The 18,020-nt window shown below is 52.0% G+C and overlaps 1 protein-coding gene across 1 annotated transcript in view; it reads left to right on the top strand.

Annotated features, from left to right (window-relative positions):
• The first annotated feature begins 769 nt into the window (after positions 1 to 769).
• Positions 770 to 18,020, top strand: part of LOC146434082 (transmembrane protein 121) — a 35,570-nt gene continuing 18,319 nt past the window's right edge. Inside the window, exon 1 of the mRNA XM_085068391.1 lies at positions 770 to 923. The gene's annotated coding sequence lies outside the window, so the exon portion shown is untranslated. The remainder of the gene's footprint in view (positions 924 to 18,020) is intronic.

The raw sequence follows: 18,020 nt of genomic DNA, 5'->3' as shown, positions 1-18,020 counted from the left end.
TCAGCCTGACTTGGGCTCCCTGTGGGATGGTGTGGGACCTCTGCTATGGGGGACGTGGGAAGGCTATGGGGTGTGGGAAAAGACTGGGCAGCCCCCTTCCCATTTCCCCTTAGAGCAGCCGAGCCACAGCCGGGGCACAGCCAGGCGAAGGACAGTGTCCTGGGCTCTGGCAGCGGGATCAGCTCCAGAAGTGGGCGCTGAGGACTCCGGGGCTCAGGGACTGACCGCAGCCCCCACGGATGGAGGCGGGAGGAAGGAGGCAAGGTGTCTGGGTTCTGATGTCGCGCTTCCGTCCCCGGGATGGGTTCGGCTGTCCCGAGGTCTCGGACAAGTCCCAGACCCAGCGACAAAGCGACAGCATCCCGGAGGACGGGGTGCTCCCAGGCGCCAAGAGCGGGGATGGAGGACCCCGGCTGCAGGATGGCGGCGGAGGGAACTCCCGGTATCGGGGGTCCCGGGGGACGGGGCTGCTCCCGGGTGCCGCGGCCGGAGCGGCGGGCTGGGCAGTACCACCGGCCCCTCCCGGCGGCGGCCGGTGCCCGCAGCGGCGGCGGCGCGGGGCGGAGGGGCGGTGGGCACGGCCACCTTGCTGCGCCGCCCCCCGCCCGCCCCCAGCGCGCCTCCCGCGGACGGCGGAGCGCGGCGCGGGGCCGCGGGGCCGGCGCGGGGCGGCGAGCGGCGGCGGGGCGGCCGCAGCCCCCGACGGCAGCGGCGGCGATGCGGCGAGGCGGGGCGGCAGGAGGCGAGGCGGGGCGGCGGGCAGCGCGGCGGGGGCGGCGGGCGCCGCGGGGCTGAGCGCCGGGCGGCCGGGGCTCCTCGGCCCCGGGGGGGGGCAGCCGCCCGCCCGCCCGGCGCCGCACCCGGCTCCGCACCCGGCACTCGGATTTACGGCACGGACTGTAGCCTCCGGAGCGGCCCGGCAGGTAAGGCACGGCCGGCGGCACCCGGGGGCCTCGCCGCCCCCGCCGCGCATCGCCGAGCATCCTCCCTCATCCGCCGCGGTATCGTCTCGCCGGGCTCCGGACGCGGCACAAGTTTGCCCCGTTGCGGTCCCACCGGGCACCGGCTCCCTCCTTTCGCCCACTCGCCGCTCCTCCAGCGGATGCTGCGAGGATGGGGATGCCCCGAGCTGTGCCCTCCCGCCGGCCGCTCGTCCTCCCCTCCGCTCCCCGCTGCGCCCGCACCCGCCGAGCCCCTCGGCGGGGCAGCGGCGTGGCCCGGGGTCCCGCTCGGGACCGACCGCGGTGGCGAGGTGCCGGAGGGATGCGGCCAGGGGTGGGGGGAGAGCGGAGCCGGCTGCTCGGGCTGGTGCGGGAGAAGCTTCTGTTGCTCTTGGACCAAACTTGGCTTCGGGGAACCTGGCATCGGGGTGCCAGCGCCGGGGACGGGCGAGCCCCGAAGGGCATTGCCCGGAGCCTGCTGCTGCGCAGAGTGCGGGTGTCTCGCCCCGCGGGGTCCGTCCCGCTGCCGGGGATGCTCTCCGCTAGGCCTTGGCTGGAGGATGAGCACCGTGTTGGAGCTCGGTTCTCCGCAGGGAACGCGGACTCCTTCTAGCCTGCTGGCAGGGCTAAGTGTTGAGAGGCTCGGGATGCTCCCGTTTCCGCCCTGGAAACACGTCCGCTTTGCAGTCGAGCTCGGAAAGCGAGTGTGGGAGAGGGGACATAGCCCATGGGAGAGGTGGCACAGCCGGGGACATGAGGAGGGGGTCGGCTTTCCCTGAGAGTGCTGAACATGTTCTGAGTAGGACTTTCCCTTTCCTACCTCGGTAGCAGAGGCGCTGCCCGCCTGCAGAGCTGATGTGCACCAGGGGACTTGGGCACTGCTGGGGGTCCTGCCTTGCCGCTGCTCTCGGGTGTGGGTTTTACCGGGGTGCTTCCCTGTGCGAGGAAGATCCCTGTTTGCAGCCTTTTCCCTCTTTTCCCTGCACGGTGGCAGACTGTCACCATCGGTCGTGCAGACGGGCTGTGCGGCTGAGCTGTGACTTCCCGTGGGCGTGGGGTATCGATCTGCGGCTCTGCCCTGCGGAAGGGAAGGTGTGCATCGCCTGGGGAGCCCGGAGCTGTGCTCCTGCTCCAGAGAGAGGTCGCATCTGGAGTCCTTGCTCTGGACATGCCACTGTCACACTTCCCGTTGGGCAGCTGGGCAGCTGGCAAGAGGGTTTAGGTGTCCCATGGTGGTTTATGCCAGGAATCTGGATGCCCCTAGTTGTGACCCTCCTTCACACGGCCCACAGCAATGCCCACTCCCAGCATGATGCCCTCCACATCTCTCAGACTTGCTGTGCCCCGCGGGTCCTGCGCAGCTCCCTGATCTGCCGGCGCTGATGTGAGTCAGGCTGCATCCCGGCTACGGGATGTCCACCCTGTGGCCACACATCACAGGTGGCACTGGGCTTCTCCCAGGTGCCTGTTGTGTGCAAAGGGTGCCCTGGGTTTATCTGTGAGAATGGATGTGAGTACAAGAGTCTGATCACTGCGTGCAAAAATCCTCCTCCAGAAATCCCCTTCTCCTGAGCGTCACCAACATAAGATGAAATGAGCACAGATTCTGCAATTTTAGGGCTCTCTACGGGTTTTGCCGCAACCAACAGTAGACGGGGCTGAATATAAACCGGGTTTTTATCTGTTTCCCTGGATTTTTATCTGTTTCCCAATGCAAAGCTCTTGCTGTCAGAATGAAAGCAGATGCTTGGCTGCCTGTTTAAGCCAGAAACGCCTCTGGTTAGGACACTAGCAGTACTAGAACCTCCAGCCCCATCCCATTTACCTCAGTGGCTTCAACGGCTGCCTGAGCATAACTATTCTTAAACTCCTCTGGTTGCTACTGGAGAGGTATCCCCCTGCTCCCTTTAAAAAATTATAAGGGAAATATACACCAAAAGCCGTGCAAATGGTGGAGGAGGGTCTCAGAGCGATGAGCTGAGGGCACTGAGCATGGCTTGGCACAGTGTCTCAGCTGGAGCCCTGGTCTGGCACTGAGTCCCCAGTGCTGCTTCCCCATGTCCTCATCCAGCTCTGGGCGCCTTGCTGTGCGCTGCAGGCACCCCAAGGAGCTCTTCAAAGGAAACCCAGTGGAGGTTCTGGGCTCTTGCCCTGGAGAGGCAGCAGCAGCAGCAGCCATGGGATGAATATCCATCCCCAGCAGTGCTGTGTACACACACCGAGCCAGGAGACAGCCCTGCTTATTCTGTTATTTAGCACATGGATCCAGAGAGAGAGTGCTTTCCTGTGTCTGTCTGCTTTCCTGCTTTAACAAACTGATAGTTTGCTCTTTTGCTGTAGAACACCGAAAAGTACAGCCTGTGCACTGGGTTGGAGCCCATCAGCTTGCTGGTTTTCTTGTAGCTATTCCCACTGTAACGCTGCCCAGGGGCAGTGGCAGGAGGGTCCTGCTGGTCCTGCTGCAGGATTGGGGTGTCCTCCTTTGTGCTCAGGGGTACAGGGCAAGGTGACACTGGCCCAAAAGGCCACGGCAGGGCTCTGCTGAATCCCAGCTCCCGGGGTGCTCCTTTTACCTGTGCAGCTTGCTGCTGGTGCCCTGACAAATAGCTTTGTGTGTAAATGGGGACTTCTTTAAAACTCCTGGGAGGAGCAGCTGACAGCAAATAGCTCAGTGGCAAAAATGTGTGTGTGTGTGTGTGTGTGTACCACAGTCTAAACGGGAGAGGGAAAACATCCAGTTACAGAACTAATGCAAATGGAGTTGGCTTTCATCTCTCCCTGCAGCATCCTTTGTGGAAGGCATTTGCATTTCCCCAAAGTCAGTTCGCTACCTATCCTTCAAGCAAACCCAGAGCTAGAGAGCAGAGGAAAGCCTGTTTACAAGGTGTGGGGTGGCTTGCCAAATCTGGAGAGAGCTGAACTCAAAATATTTGAGAATGAAAAGTCTTATTTTAACGGAGCAATGCTGAACACAGCAGAGGATGGCACACACAGACTGCAGTGTGTGCTCCACTAGTGAGTGCGGGGTCGAGGGACCATTCCTGAGCTTCTGCTGCACCATTTCATGCAGGTGAAGTGGTGACAGGTGACACCCATCCAGAAGAGTGACAGGTAGGAGGGGAGCTCATAAATTCCTCCGACTGCCCCCTGGCACAACTCTGAAATGCCACCAGGATGTCTGCATTCCTGCAACTGGATGCTGGAGCTGTCCAGCATCACCCTGTTATGTATGTGGGAAGACTCCTGTGGTTCCCACTAAAAGATCCACCAGCCCTGAGGTCTTCAGGTGTCCCCAGTGGTGTGGGGTTTCCTGGGAGCTGCAAACAGCTCCAGGGTGGACTGCTGCCATTCCAGAGGGAGCCACAAATGAAACAGGATTTCAGGAGCACTCCAGCAATAGCTATTAGCTATGCTAAAAGGATTAACAGCTCTGCAGGACTCATCAAGTGTTTAAAACATAACTCAAGCATCAAAGGCGACTCTTATAGGCTCACATTTTCACATCAAGTAACTGTGAAAATTTCTATCCAACTTAATTAAAACATTCACTAGGCTCGTTGAAAACAAAAAAAGAAAAAACAAAGGGCCTTTTTTCTTTAAGTACCAAGCCATTTTGAAGAGAGGAGTTTACAGCAAAATATGCATATTTCCTTGTTAAAAAATCACCTTTATGAAAGTCTCCTGTCTCCAGATCACTCTGTCTGACTAAGCTCAAGCTTTTTGAATAGGAAAGAAATACGGTTTTGGTATTGTTTTTGTTGTTTTGTTTTTTCCCTTGCTGGGGACCACAGAAGAGAGATGAAAAAGTGAGAAGAGCTTTGTACAGAAAGTTAGATAAGAGAGTGGGGGAGTGTCAAAACCAGACCTATAATAGGAAACAAGCCACTGAAGTGCTGGTAAAAGTACCTTTTATCTTGAAGGCTCTGAGTGCTGTGCAGTGCACGAATACTCACAAGAGCTGCAAAATAATCGGCAACAACTGGCATCAGCACCTTTGCTGGCAGCAGAGTCACCCCAGGCAGGTCACTGGCTCACTCACCATCGGTCCCTGGCTGCCTCTCCACTTTGGATTCATTTTTGACCACTCACTTGAAGAAGGACGTTGAGGTGCTGGAGCAAGTGCAGAGAAGGGTAACAGAGGTGGTGAAGGGTCTGGAGCACAAGTCTGATGAGGAGAGGCTGAGGGGGCTGAAGGGGCTCAGCCTGGAGAAAAGGAGGTCCAGGAGGCACCTTACAGCTCTCTACAACCACCTGAAAAGAGGGTGAAGAAAGGCGGGTGGCAGTGCTAGGTTAGTGGTTGGACTCCACAATCTTAGCAGCCTTTTCCAATCTAAATAATTCTGTGATTCCATGGCCGAGGTGTGATCAGCCCCTTCCCAAGCCCCTTCCCTTTTGTGCTTGGTCCTGGTCAGCATCACCATCATCTTCCATGGGGCTGTGATTTAATTCTCCTTCTCTGTCTCAGTGATGCTGGGTCATCCCCAGGCTTCAGCATATATTCACCCTGACCACTCTCACTCTGCTCAGATGCCTCAGTTATTTCTTGTGCCCTGGGGAGGTGTAAAATAGGTAGATAGATTCCCTCTGTGCAAGGAATAACTGGAATGGTGCCACTGGAGTGATGGGTGCATTAAACATGGTATTTAAACTTAGTAAATGCTTTTTTGACATTCATAGAGGCCTTGGATATGATAGGATTTCATCCCATTATGTTAATTTTCTTGGTTTTGATTAATAATGAATTAGCATCCCCCCAAAAAGGAATAAACACTCTCTCTCTTTCCTCTTGTTTATATGTGAGTTGGATTTCTTCAAATCTTCAAATCACACTGTCCTGCCTGCTCAGAGAGGGCTTGGAAGGGCAGTGCTGAGAAATGCCACGAGGAGGGAGCAGTGCTGCTCCTACTGCATCTTCTCAAGGGGATTTGCAGCACCTCTTCCTTCTTTCCTTCCCACTTGGCCATTTTCTGGAGGCAGACTGCAGGACTTGAGCAAACAGCCTCGTGCCCCTGGGAATGTCCTGGTGCTGGGGACAGCAAGCTGCTGTCACACAGGGCTGGTGGCATGGGAAGGTGTGTGAGCACAGACTTTACAACCATGTACTCAGTGCACAGTGGGGATGTGAAATGCAGGAATTAGGAGGTAGACAGGGTTTTTCCATCAAGTGTTTATAGCACCTTCCTCACTATGTGTCTAGACATAGCTATAAATGAGGGAGAGGGCTATTACCTAGGAATAAAACTACTGAAACCAGCCCTGGAGAGCTTGTCCCTGTATTTCCAAGGAACTGGGAGATTCCTTATGATTAATGTAACAATATCAAAGGCTATAAACTCACCACAGCTGGGTATTGAGTCAGGGGACACACTTAAAATGTACCTGCTACTTGCAGCTTAGACTTTGCATTAACTATAGTCTCTCGCCAGCCCTTGGCCATTCCAAGGGCTGCCACTTGCTTTACAGAGCAGGGGTTCAGCTCTGCTGACTCCACCAACTCCAGTGGCATCATAAAACAGCCCAGTGGTTGCCAAGGTCTAATTTCTCATTGCAGTGTGGAACAGAGGTGGTGTGGAGGAGGGGAGAGGTCGTGAGCAGAGCTCGGGCTGTGTAGCTCACTGGGAAACTACCTTCACACCTGATAACTTGAGGCAGGGACAGCAGGAGCTCTGCTGTGTGCATGGCAGTGCCTGTGCGGATGGGAAATGCCTGGGAACTCATCCCAGAATGCCTAGTCTCCATCCCAGCCCTTTTGATAGTGGTGGGAGAAGTTATATTGCAGGGATCTTATTTTTTTGGATGCAAATTCTGTTCTCTGATCATTGCTTCTGCCACGTCCAGCACAGCGGGGTCTAAGTCTGCCTAAGGCTTTGCCATACTGGTATAGCATCAGCAAAAGTAATAAGGAAGAGAATGGACTCCCTGGAAAAATACCACAAAGCAAACCACTGACACACTCCTGACAGTGACCACAGTGAAAGCCCAGAGAATTATTGTTTTCAACCTACCTACACTAGACTGAATGATGGAGTGAAGTGGCAGGGGACGTGTCTTCTGGTCCCTTGGTTAAATAGCTGTCATTAGAGGATGAAAAAGGGGAGAGAAAGGGTCACTGTGATGGTTGGGACCTTTTGGGACCTGCTAGCCCATGACTAACCTGCCTTCTGAGGGAGGAAGGGTGAGAAACCACATGGCAAGTGGTTGGTGCAGGATGCAGGAAGGGGGGAAATTTGGGTCAGCACCTTTGTGTCTGCAAGAGATGCTCCCCAAGCTGGGTTTCGTCCCCTAGTTAGGTTTCCTCCTCCAGATTAGGTTTCCTTTGCAGATCATGCACCATTTCCAGGCCTTGTACCCCTGCAGAGTTTTCTGGTGTTGCACAATCAGGATTAGGAAGCACTTGGGTAGCACAGCCCCTTAAGTACCTAAAACCTATTAAAAATTGCTCTCATTTGACTCCATAAACAGTGCCATTAGGAATACAGCCATGCTTCTGGGATGTGAGTAAATATTGGCCTTGAATGAAGCCGCGGATAATGGGAGATAAGTTATCAACAGCTGTTTAACTTAATATTACTTCCACCCAAGATAACACTGAGCTTTTGCAAGAGGTTAATAACCAGATGCAGAATCCATCACTGCAAACACAGGCACCTGACGTAGTGCATCCCTAATTTTTCCACTGGAGTGTAATTGCAGCTGAAGGAGCATGGTAGCAGAGAAATATGCTGGTGGGTCTGGCTCCAGTGGCACCACAGGTGATGCTGTTGAGCTTGTGGCTCTGTGCAGTGAGCAGGGGGACAAGGGTGCTTTCCTGTGGGTCTAGCTCCTCCAGATTGAGGATGGCATCATTACAGAGTTGTACTAACAGAGCTTGTGCTGCTGCTAATCAGGCTTGAATCCCTGTGCTGGGCAATGCCTGTGTTGCACATGCAAGCATGGTGACAAGTTATACATGGCATGAATACAGACATTTGGAATGTGGTGTCAAAACATGAAGTGTGCATCAGTTGTGGATCACAGGATCACCACGGAAAGGAATGCAGCTGATGCTAATCAAGATTTTAACCCAGAGTTATGGGTCTGCATCATCTTGGATGGCTACTGGTCTCTGGTATGGCTGTTCCAGTCTGCTGTTGGACCTATAATTCCATGGAATTGTAATTCCAAGAAGAGGTTGGCAAAGGCCAGAAGCACTCAGGGAGATTGGAAAGGCTCTGCTAGCGAGCAGTGCTTGGCTCTGCAGCCATCAGGCTTCTCTGCAGAAGGGCTCCTTCCCAGGCATGTCCCACAATGTGAGGCTGGGGCAGAGGAGATATCTCCAGCTACCTGCCCAATGCCACAATGTAGGTCTGCACTTGCTATTTTAATTACATTCCTCTCACTTGATCCTGGCCATGCATGCTGTAGACTTTCAGCATTCAGCTTCACAGGTTAGAGCCAAGGGAAGGGCTGGGGTAGGTGTGGAGGGAGTGGACCTCTGCCTGATCTCCTCTGCCTGCTGCACCCACAGGGCTCCTCAGCTCTCTCCCTGATGATCAGGAGGATACCATGTCACTGGTGTCAATGCCCGGCTGGGACATGCCTTGGATGTCTCTGAGGACACTGACCAGCCTGACTGAGCCCTCGGCAGAGGCTGCTGGCAGAGCTGGGCTGGCTTTCAATGCTCCTGGCTCCCAGCCCCTGCTTTATCCAGCAGACCACACTGCTGCTCAGCAAAGCTGGCTGCAGATGCTAGGACAGCAGCTGCAGTCCTATTGATCCCTGTGGGGATGATGAGCCCAAATGAGGACCCTTGGGAAATCAGCACAGAATACAAAAATCTGGCTGCAAAGCAGAGGCTCAGAGTGTGGTAGCTCTGCAGACAAACCCATGTGAGAGTCCAGCTGTGCAGAGCATCCACAGAGAGCCTGCTTTGAACGTGGATTTGATGCTTGGGATACGTAAGGAAATCTTTGTTGCTTCGCATGAGCCCATCACGCCTTTTCCTTCTCCCAGAGGAAGCATCTGGATGTGGATCCAGGTCCCTGCACCCATGGAGGGAGCAAATCCTCAGCTTCCCTGGGAGCCAGTGGTTCTTCCTCAGGTGGTGAGGCTGCAGGGAGCATATGGGCATCTTGGAAAGGTCCAGGCTTGTCACAGTCTCAGGGCTAGAAGGGTCAGAGAAACATTAGAACCTCCCAAATGAGAGGAGCCTCTCCATAGCCCACCACCACAGTGGCTGTTGCACAAGTAGGTGGGGATGTGTGTTTCCAGCCATGCTGCATTCCTGGGGTTTGCACCCTGTTGGAATAGCTGGGAACAGGGGCTGGGTGTGCTGAGGGCACTCTAGCTGTGCTCACTCCCCAGCATGTTCCAGGCTCCAGGTAGCTGCTTTTGGGCCAGCCCAAGAAATGGCTCATAGCCTTAGCTGCTTAGCCAAGCACATCTCTGGAGCCTTGCTAGTAGCTCCAGTTAAGAAGAAAGCTGCGTTACTAATCCTCACATGTAGCTGCTTTTCCCCAGCTCGAGCATTCCAGCTGAACTTTTCCCCCTGTGCTGTTTGCAAACCAGGCAGAGTGTGAGCGTGCCCTCACCCTTCCCACACACCAGACACAGCAAGGCAGCCAGCAAATGGCAGGTCCCTGGTTGTCCTTAGCAATTAGCAAATAGCTCCAGCTGCCACTGCTGCTGCCCTGGGATGACTTTTCTGTTCCCTGTGGGTTCATTTCTGCGACATCAGCAGAGCCAGGCGATGCAGGTTTGCTTTTTTATAGCCACGCCTTGCCCTTGCCCATCACTTACACGGCCAGGTTAAATTGCAGTCTGAAATCAACTTTATCATTAAAGGTCCTGAGTTCTTGAGTTATTAAGGTAGGACAGCCTGGGTTGACCCTTGTGAACTTGCATGCCTGCATTTAAGAAGCAAAGGAAGTTCCTATAGACATGCCAGCAGCACTAAGCAATTTCCTTGTGTAAGGCTGGTCAAGTTCTGTGTCCGAGCAAGTGCTCCCTGCTGTGGACTGGAACCTCATGATTCTCTTCTAGAGCTGGATTTTAAGTTTTTGCTGAAGTTTGCCTCTGTGAGCAAGGTCCTGGCTGGCAGCAGCTTCCCTGGTTTTCCACATTTCCAGGAGAACCTGCTGCATCATGGTTGTGCTGAGCAGCACCTCCCCTTGCCCTGTGCACTTTGGCTCCTCAGGTTGCTGGTACTGCTCACCAGTGGTGCAACTGAAGTTTATGCTGCTGCTACATATCCTTTTCCTGGGTAGCTTCCATATAATTAATTTACCTGTGGAGCTACTGGCTCCTGTTTTAAAGCTTTCTTTTAACCATTTTGTGAAACATTGAGTTTCTCGTTTACTCTTGTCTGAGTTCCCCTGATGTATCTTAGATTTCAGGGAGAATGACTGCTGGTTTTCAGTGTGAAAACCACCTTGGGCTCCCTGGGAGTGGGAGCCTCTTCCTTCCACTCCTCCCCATACCTCTGCAATATAATCACTGGCTTGTTCACTTCTTATTTCCCTGACAGAATTCAGTCTCGTGTTTTCTTTGGTTCCTCCTTTGATTTCTTGGCTTTTCTGGTCTTCCCACATTTTCTGCAGTTACACAGCTCATCCAAACTAATAACCAGCACAGTTTTTCACCTCAGGTAGCACTGTGTGCCCTTAGACCTTGGGCAATGCGTGTGCCTCCCTCGCTCAGAATGGAGATCATGGTAGTGCTAATAACCTCATAATTAATTCTGTCCTCCTCATAAGCAGGCTTTGCAATGAATCTTTGCAGTCCTACATGGCTCTTGCCTCAAATATGCGTGAATTTCATGAGAGTAGGATTGCTTTGAACTCCTTCTTCACACCCAAGTCTAGCAGAGGGAGTATGGGAAATTTATATTTTCAAAAGGACTTTGCAAAGTTGCCTTACACTCCATTTCCTTGGCAAAGGCAAAATAAAACCATGAAGGGAAGTGGGAATAAAGAGTGGAGAAAAATGCTGCAGACATAAAAGGAGAAAATGCTGAACAGGAGAAGAAAACTGACAGCCTTAATGTGGATTTGGGGGGAATTTATAAACCTGAAGCCAAGTAATCACAGAGCTTGGGCAGTTTAGGTGATTATTGGGACTCATTTCTCTTCATTAACCTTCCAGCCACTTGGGTTCAGGTGTCAACTCAACATCAAGCCACAGCTGATCAAAACTTCCTCTGTTTGAAAAATTGCGGGGAAATTGGGTTTTCAAGTGACTGAATGTGATTTTGTGAGGCCCTTGCCTTCCTCGATAAATCACTCAATATCAAAAATCTGAAAATGGATATTTGGGCCTGAATCCGGTTCTGGGCTCCAGCCAAAAAGATCTGAAAAAATGCTGTTGTGTTTATTTGTAAGTGAGGAACCTATATTTTTCCCCATGTGCCATGGGAGCTCTTTTGCCTCTGCTTCATGGAGAGGTCACACAGGATCCAGGCACTGCCTTGCCCAGAGAGCAACACAGAAAGCAACTTCAATAATTTCTACAGTAAATAACCTTTTTTTTTTTTCACCTGTATCTGCTGGGAATGCTCTCCCCTGACCGGACAGTACAGGAGTGGACAGGGATAGCATAAGAAAGATGCCATGAAGCTGGGAAAATCGTCTGGCTCAAGTAGCTTTGGGATGAGGGTTGTCTATCATGGCCATTTATTTGTTTGGGAGAGAAAATGGAAGTGGGTCCAGAGAGGGAAAGAGGCTTTCCCAGGATAACTGTGACTTATCAGGGGCTGAGAGAGACATGCCCTGCAAGCCCTGGGTCTTCTGCTTTATATCTGTGTTGCCCATCTGGAATATAGGAATTACTGCTGGGATGGCAGAGGTGTCAGATAAAAGCTGCCAAGCGAGGCAGTTACAGTGGATTCCGGGTGAGGAGTGCCCATCTTGGAAGAAGTGGTGGAAGCCTGGATAAGCAGGGGAAAAGGACTGAGTTTGGATGCACAGTGGGTGCTGTTGCCATCAAAGCAGGGCAAGGGCTGAGCAAGGGCTTTTGTTCCACGATGGCCTCGCAAATATTCATGGCACAAGGGGAGTGACCACGTTTTTCATTCCACTGACAGCAGAGCACCCTGCTTAGATTAAGTCGTAGACAAAATGAGTGCAGTCAGGCTGCAGTGTTCTTGTGGCATCCTTAAACTCCCCGGGACCCTTGCCTTCCTAAACTTTCAGCCTGGTTTAGCCTGGTGAGCTCTGCCTGTCTCCCCCACTGGAGTGTTCCCCAGTGGCTCTTGCTGTAGAAGTCATAGGGTAATGCAAAATCCCACCAGTAGCTTCTCCTGGCCTTCTGCATCCTTTTATTTGGTTTAAAACAAAGTGTTTGTGAGACATCACTGGGAATTAATCGTAAGCCGTCTGTCAAGCTTAATTGGGTTGTCCTGTAAAATATCTTGCATATGAGTAAATCAAAAAGAGTGGGGCTCATAAAAGGGCCAGCGTGTGGCACATTGATGTTATTTATAGGCTTCTCCGTGGTGCTCATCACCATGGCAGCTGTGAAGGTCGATGCTGACACTTGTGAGGGAATGCCATGGATGTTTTTAAAAAGCCACGTGTATGAAATGAAGCTGTGCTTATGTGTTCCAGTGGAGCTGGGAGCCAAGGGTGCAGTGTCCTGCAGGGAGCCCCCAGCCCCAGGACAGTGGGATGAGGGGAATGGGACATGGCAGGCCACAGCAGGTCTGTGGGATGAAGCCTTCTGGTGTGTAGAGCTCACAGTTCTGATGCCCTGGGTCCTGCATCTTCTCATCTCCTTGGGGAAGTGGGGAATGAGCCAGAGGGGCCAAAAGTACTCACATGGAAGAGGCTGGAGATCCTTCATCCAGTTTCTCTCCTTCAGGGTGAAGCCCTCGCTTACCAACTTGTTTTTCCTACCTTTCTGTTTAATTATACTGAGGCCAGTGATGATTGCTCCACTAGCACACAATAGATGCTTACTTTCTACCACAGGCTTTTTTTAAACCATTCTTTCTTCTTAAAAAGCAAGCAAAACCAGCATCTCCTCATGTCAGTTTTGTAACTCTCACATAAAAAGCTGCTTCAGCCACATCCAAGCAGAACTGGTTTGAGCATCTGCACCTCAGCCTCCACCTGGAAAGCAGCAAAACTCTTACCAGTCCCAGCAGCACTGCTGTCTCCAGCAGCAGTGCTCCCAAAATTACTCTCAGGCAGATGTGCAGCAAACCCTCAATGTGGTCCTTTTGTTACAAACCTATCTGGTCTCTCAGCTGAGCCAGTGACCCCAGTTCGTCCCAATACCTGGTCAGGTCTTTTGGTGAACACATCTTCCTCTTTTCACTTGCGTCAGGGTGTGACAGCTCAGCCTTGACCCAGGAAACCCAGGGTTTTAGCCAGTCCTTCATGGATATCTCTCCCTGTCTGAGAAAAGCTTTCTGTACACATACATCTTCCTTCTACCAAACTAACTGTGACTTTCCCATCTGTAGTCAGGAATTTTTCTCTTAAGGACGAGCAGAGGTCTCTTGAAGGGAGCTGCTGTTTCTCAGCAGTGTCCCTGATGCTCACAGTGCCTTTTCCATCGTCCCTGCTCCTCTGCAGCAGAAACCAAGCTGTGCCTGTTTCCCCATCCTGTGCAGATAAGCAGGTGCTTCTTCCCATCCTGTTCGTGTCTCCTCTCCTTGCTCCCCAAGGGCAGCCTTAGTTCCCCACTGCTGTTAGCAATGGACCTTTTGTTTCCATGAGATAAATGCTGTATCCCCTCCACAGACACCCCTGGGCTCTAACTGCTCCCTCTCTCTCTCTCCCTGCTGTAGAGAGAGAATGTTCCTCAGGAAAGCCCCGGGGGACAGAAAAGTCATTATTTAACTCACTGTTTCCACCTGTTGATGGTAACAGCATTTCTATTGCTGCAGGAGCTCAGGGCCCCTCACACACACCTTTGTAAGCATTCAATTTATGCTTTCTTCATAACAGTAAAGTGCCTTTTCCAAAGGCGTTTGCTTAAAGAGTTGAAGTAGATAAATTCACTGGAATTTTTTTTTTTTTTTTCTGGGAAAGTCAAGGGCTGTCCTGGAGCTTATGCAAGCACTTCACTAATGTTTTCTGCCCTGGTATTCACTGTTAGACCCACAGACATGATGGGACCTGTTTGTGGAAATGAGCCCACATGGGTAATGAATATTGGGCAGCTGGTGTGATGCTTTCCCTGCCTCCTACAACTCCATTCAAGAGCTCTTCTTGCAGAGCAAATACTTGGGGTCTCTTTTTGCTCTAAGACTTATACGGTTATTAAGCTTTCTGCAGTGGAAAAAAGATTGCAAGGCAATTCAGCTCGCTAGTTAGGTCATGAATCCATGTATATGTTATGAATGGAAACGATATGCATGTGCCCTGGGCTTTGCCCAATCATACCAAGCAGTAATACAAGTCAGGATGAAAATAAATCTTAATACCAACATGCCCTACATGAAGAAAATACTTATTTTACATAAAACCTAATTTTAGCACATCAAGACTGTAGCCAATCCACTTTGTCTCACTATGACTTAGCATAATGACATACATATAGGTATGAATATATATATTTGTAAACTCACTCTTTTCCCCCTGTTTTTTGCTGAATGTAAGTGCCCCAAGAGGCAGAACTTGCTGTCTCAGCAGGGAATCTCTCTGCATGCTCACAATCCTTCTCTCCCTTGCCTGGGCAGAGGGAAGGCAGCAAGGCACCCAGCCCTGCCATGTTAACACACAGAGTGATTTCTCTGAGCAGCAGCAGCAGCTGAGAAATGCCAAAGCATTGTTTTAATGCTGTCTGGGATCACTGGGTAAAACCAAATGCTGGTGGGTGTCAGGCCCTGAGGGTGCTGGCAGGGGATGCTGCTGCAGCCCAGCCTCCCTCTCTGGCCACAGCTGGCCCCACTATAGTGATCTCAGCGCTGGCAAAACAGCAGCATCAAAATGCTCTGCCGCATGGGATTCATGAGTGGGCATGACCTTTGATGCCCACGGAGAGAGAGCGTGGAGAATGCCAGAGGTTGTGAGGGAATGCCTTGAGGGAGTCATGATATGCTCAGGTTTTCCATGTGCTTTGGTAAAAGTAGCAGAGAGCTTTCCTTTTCAGCAAAAAAAAAAAAGTACTTTCTGGCATTATGCTTTCCTGCATCCTCCCCGTGTGGTGTCAGAGTCAGTTTATGCTGCTGTATTAACTTTCACTTCACCTTTCCATGCTGCTTCCTTTCCCCACACACTTTGTCCTACGAACAGCCCAGACTCCTCCAACTGGGCTGGCTTTGTAGGAAGAGTCTGGATGTGCAGCAGCAGAATGGCACAAGAGGATCCTGTCTCATTGCTTCCCAACCACGCAGGGATTCACAATGCTCTGTGCCAGCCAGCTCCAAGGGCACCCCACAGCCACAGCCATGCTGGGGCTCACCCAGCTGCTCCCCAGGATGCCTCTGTCTGCCTGAGTCCTTTGGGAGGTGGGTGTGGAGCTGGTGGCCCCCATGGTTGCCTCAGGAGCCCTGTGGCTCTCTGCTGCCTGGGAAGGCACCAAGCTTGTGAGTGGCTGCGGGAGGATTTTGGCTTGTGCTGGCAGCCAGTGAGGAGTGTCTGGCACTGGTGGCTGGAGACAAGGCTCTGCCTGTGAGCCAAGCAGGCTCAGGAGCCAAAAGCAGAGTGAAAGGCATGGCTTGGGATCCCTTTATAGAGTACTGCCTTGATGGTGAAGCCATTCATGACAAGTCTGTCATGAGGAGCACAAATGCTTGGGAGCAGCTCCTGGTGCTTGTGTGAGGCCATGGTGGTGTGGAGCAGCTCTGGAGAAGCAAACACCCCTAGGAATGTGTAGCAGGGTGTGGATCCTCAGAAGCTGCAGGGAAGGAGCAGTGCTGGGATGCTGCTGCCTCCCTGGTGAGGGGGAAAGGGCTGCCACAGCCACCCTGAAAGGAGAAGAGAGGTGCTGCTGCTGTGAAGGTGCAGCCCTACCTCCCCACTGGAGGAGCAGAGCAGGTACAGCAGATGAAATGACGCGCTGCTCTCTCCTTATTAAAAGAAAATAGTGTTTCCTGGCAGCACTACAGATCTGACACGTTGATCCATCGAAACGTTCTCAAAATATCAATCAGGAGGAAGCAATCAAAGCCCCCAGTGCAGGAAGGTGCCCTCTCCCAGGGTGGGAGAGCTCTGGGACCCCATGGCAGGTGGATTTGGATGGGGTGGATGTGAATGGGGCTCCCATCACGGCACCAGTTTGTGGGGAGGTTTGACTGGGTGATGCATCACTGAGCCCATCACTTCTGGCGCAGCCCGAGCAGTTCTGGAAGGAGAAACTGATCGTGATTTAAAGGTGTTGGAATCAGGAAATCCATCATGTCCCTTGCTAATCTGCTGCTTTGATTGATTACCCTCACCATTAACTGCCCGTTACAGATACACACCTTATTTCCAACCTAAATTAGTCCCTGGGCATGGCAGCATCTCACAGTGATGCATGGAGGAGTATGCAGGGGCTGAGTGGCCCTGGGCCAGCACAGGCTGAAGGCACAGACACCCACTGCCAGCACCCACAGGCCAGGAACAGGGGGATGGGGGTGCCCATGATGGATACCCCCAGAGCAGCTGGGGTTGGGACCTCTGCCAGAGGGCTTGGGGACATTGCAAGGAGGGGGATGAGGGGTGGCACCCTGCCCCAGCATCCTCAGGACCAGGTCAGAGCGCAGTACATCATGTACTGGTCCCCCTCCCATGCATAAAGATCTTCCAGCAAGGGAGTAGGAAGAGTCTCACTCTGGCTCTGAGCTAAACTGTGCAGTAAATTAAGCCTGATCGGCATGAAATTTCCTCTGCATGTATGTTCCAGGGTGAACCTGGGAAGAGGTTTTATCAGGTTTTATCCATATTCTCCTGTCTTTTGTCTTTAATTTAAAAAGTTAGAATCTCCTGTAATTGCCTCTGTGCTCGTGGAGAATTGGGTAATACCAAGAAACCCTCCGGTGGCTAATTGAATGCCTTATAAATGTTCTGACTGTAAGCAAGGTTCTCTGTCTTACATTATAAAGATATTTAGGTCCAATGCTGTGGTAGGGTGATAATTTTATGAGGGATTTTCATATCTTTTGGATGCAATACAGGATGGATCATTACCTTTTTTTACACTTAATTGCTTTTATCATCCAGAAATATTCAGCACTTAATGATAATAAAGAGCCTCTGCTAAGGAGGCCAAACACCACAAGAGCATTATTGCCTCGTGGTGCTCCAGAGCACAACTCCTCAGTGTGGCATTTCGTGTGTCACCCACCCCCTGGGCAGAGGGGATGCTGGGGCCAGGGGAGCAGCAGCTCACCCCAAATCACCCCAGAAGGTGCAAGGCCAGAGCCCTGCAAAATGGGAATTGCCTTGTTTTCCCAAGCACCCATGCCCCCTGCCTTTCTGCTACCTTACCCGTGGCAGCCAGAGCACGGAGGATGCTGCTGTAGCAGCTGGGGATGAGGTGGCTGAGCTCCCTGGTGCAGGCTCCAGGCTCAAAGAGGGAACCAGGAACAGCCCATGGCAGGCACACAGCTTCTCTGGAATCAGCTGGATTGCCTTGAACAAAAGAAATTTGCTGCTCTTCAGGCAGCCGGGTTGCCTGCTGGGCCGGGCTGGCACCTCTCTGCCAGCTTCGCTCCTCAGAGGCAGAGATACAAAACCAGGTCCAGATGTTTGCTTGCTGTGTTGCCTGTGGCTTTCCAGGAATGCATTTTTCAATGGCCTTCTACAGCTTTTAATTAAAAGAGCACTCGCATCATTTATTAATTATTTATTAACCCTTTCTAAATGCTGCAAGCCCATCACGGACATCGGTGGTGTCCTACTGGTGCTTATAAGCTCATCAGCAGCCATTGTAATTGATGGATATAAGCAATCTGCTGACCTGTTGGGCCCGGCAACAATTGATTAACTATTCATTAAAACATCTAGAAATTATTTATGAACCTTTTATAAACTATTTATAAGTGAGCAGGGACAGATTTATTCATTACTGTATATGGGCTTGCGGTGGAGGGATGGAAGGAGCTCCGAGCTGAGATTCCAGCAGCTCAGCTCCAGGCAGCAGGAAACATGCCCACAATGTCACAAGAAA

The sequence above is a fragment of the Lichenostomus cassidix genome, chromosome 8, assembly GCF_008360975.1.
Source record: "Lichenostomus cassidix isolate B80296 chromosome 8, HeHo_3.0, whole genome shotgun sequence".
NCBI classification, from domain to species: Eukaryota; Metazoa; Chordata; class Aves; order Passeriformes; family Meliphagidae; genus Lichenostomus; species Lichenostomus cassidix.
Note: the sequence above shows the minus strand (reverse complement) of the source record. Positions and strands in the feature narration are given on the sequence as shown.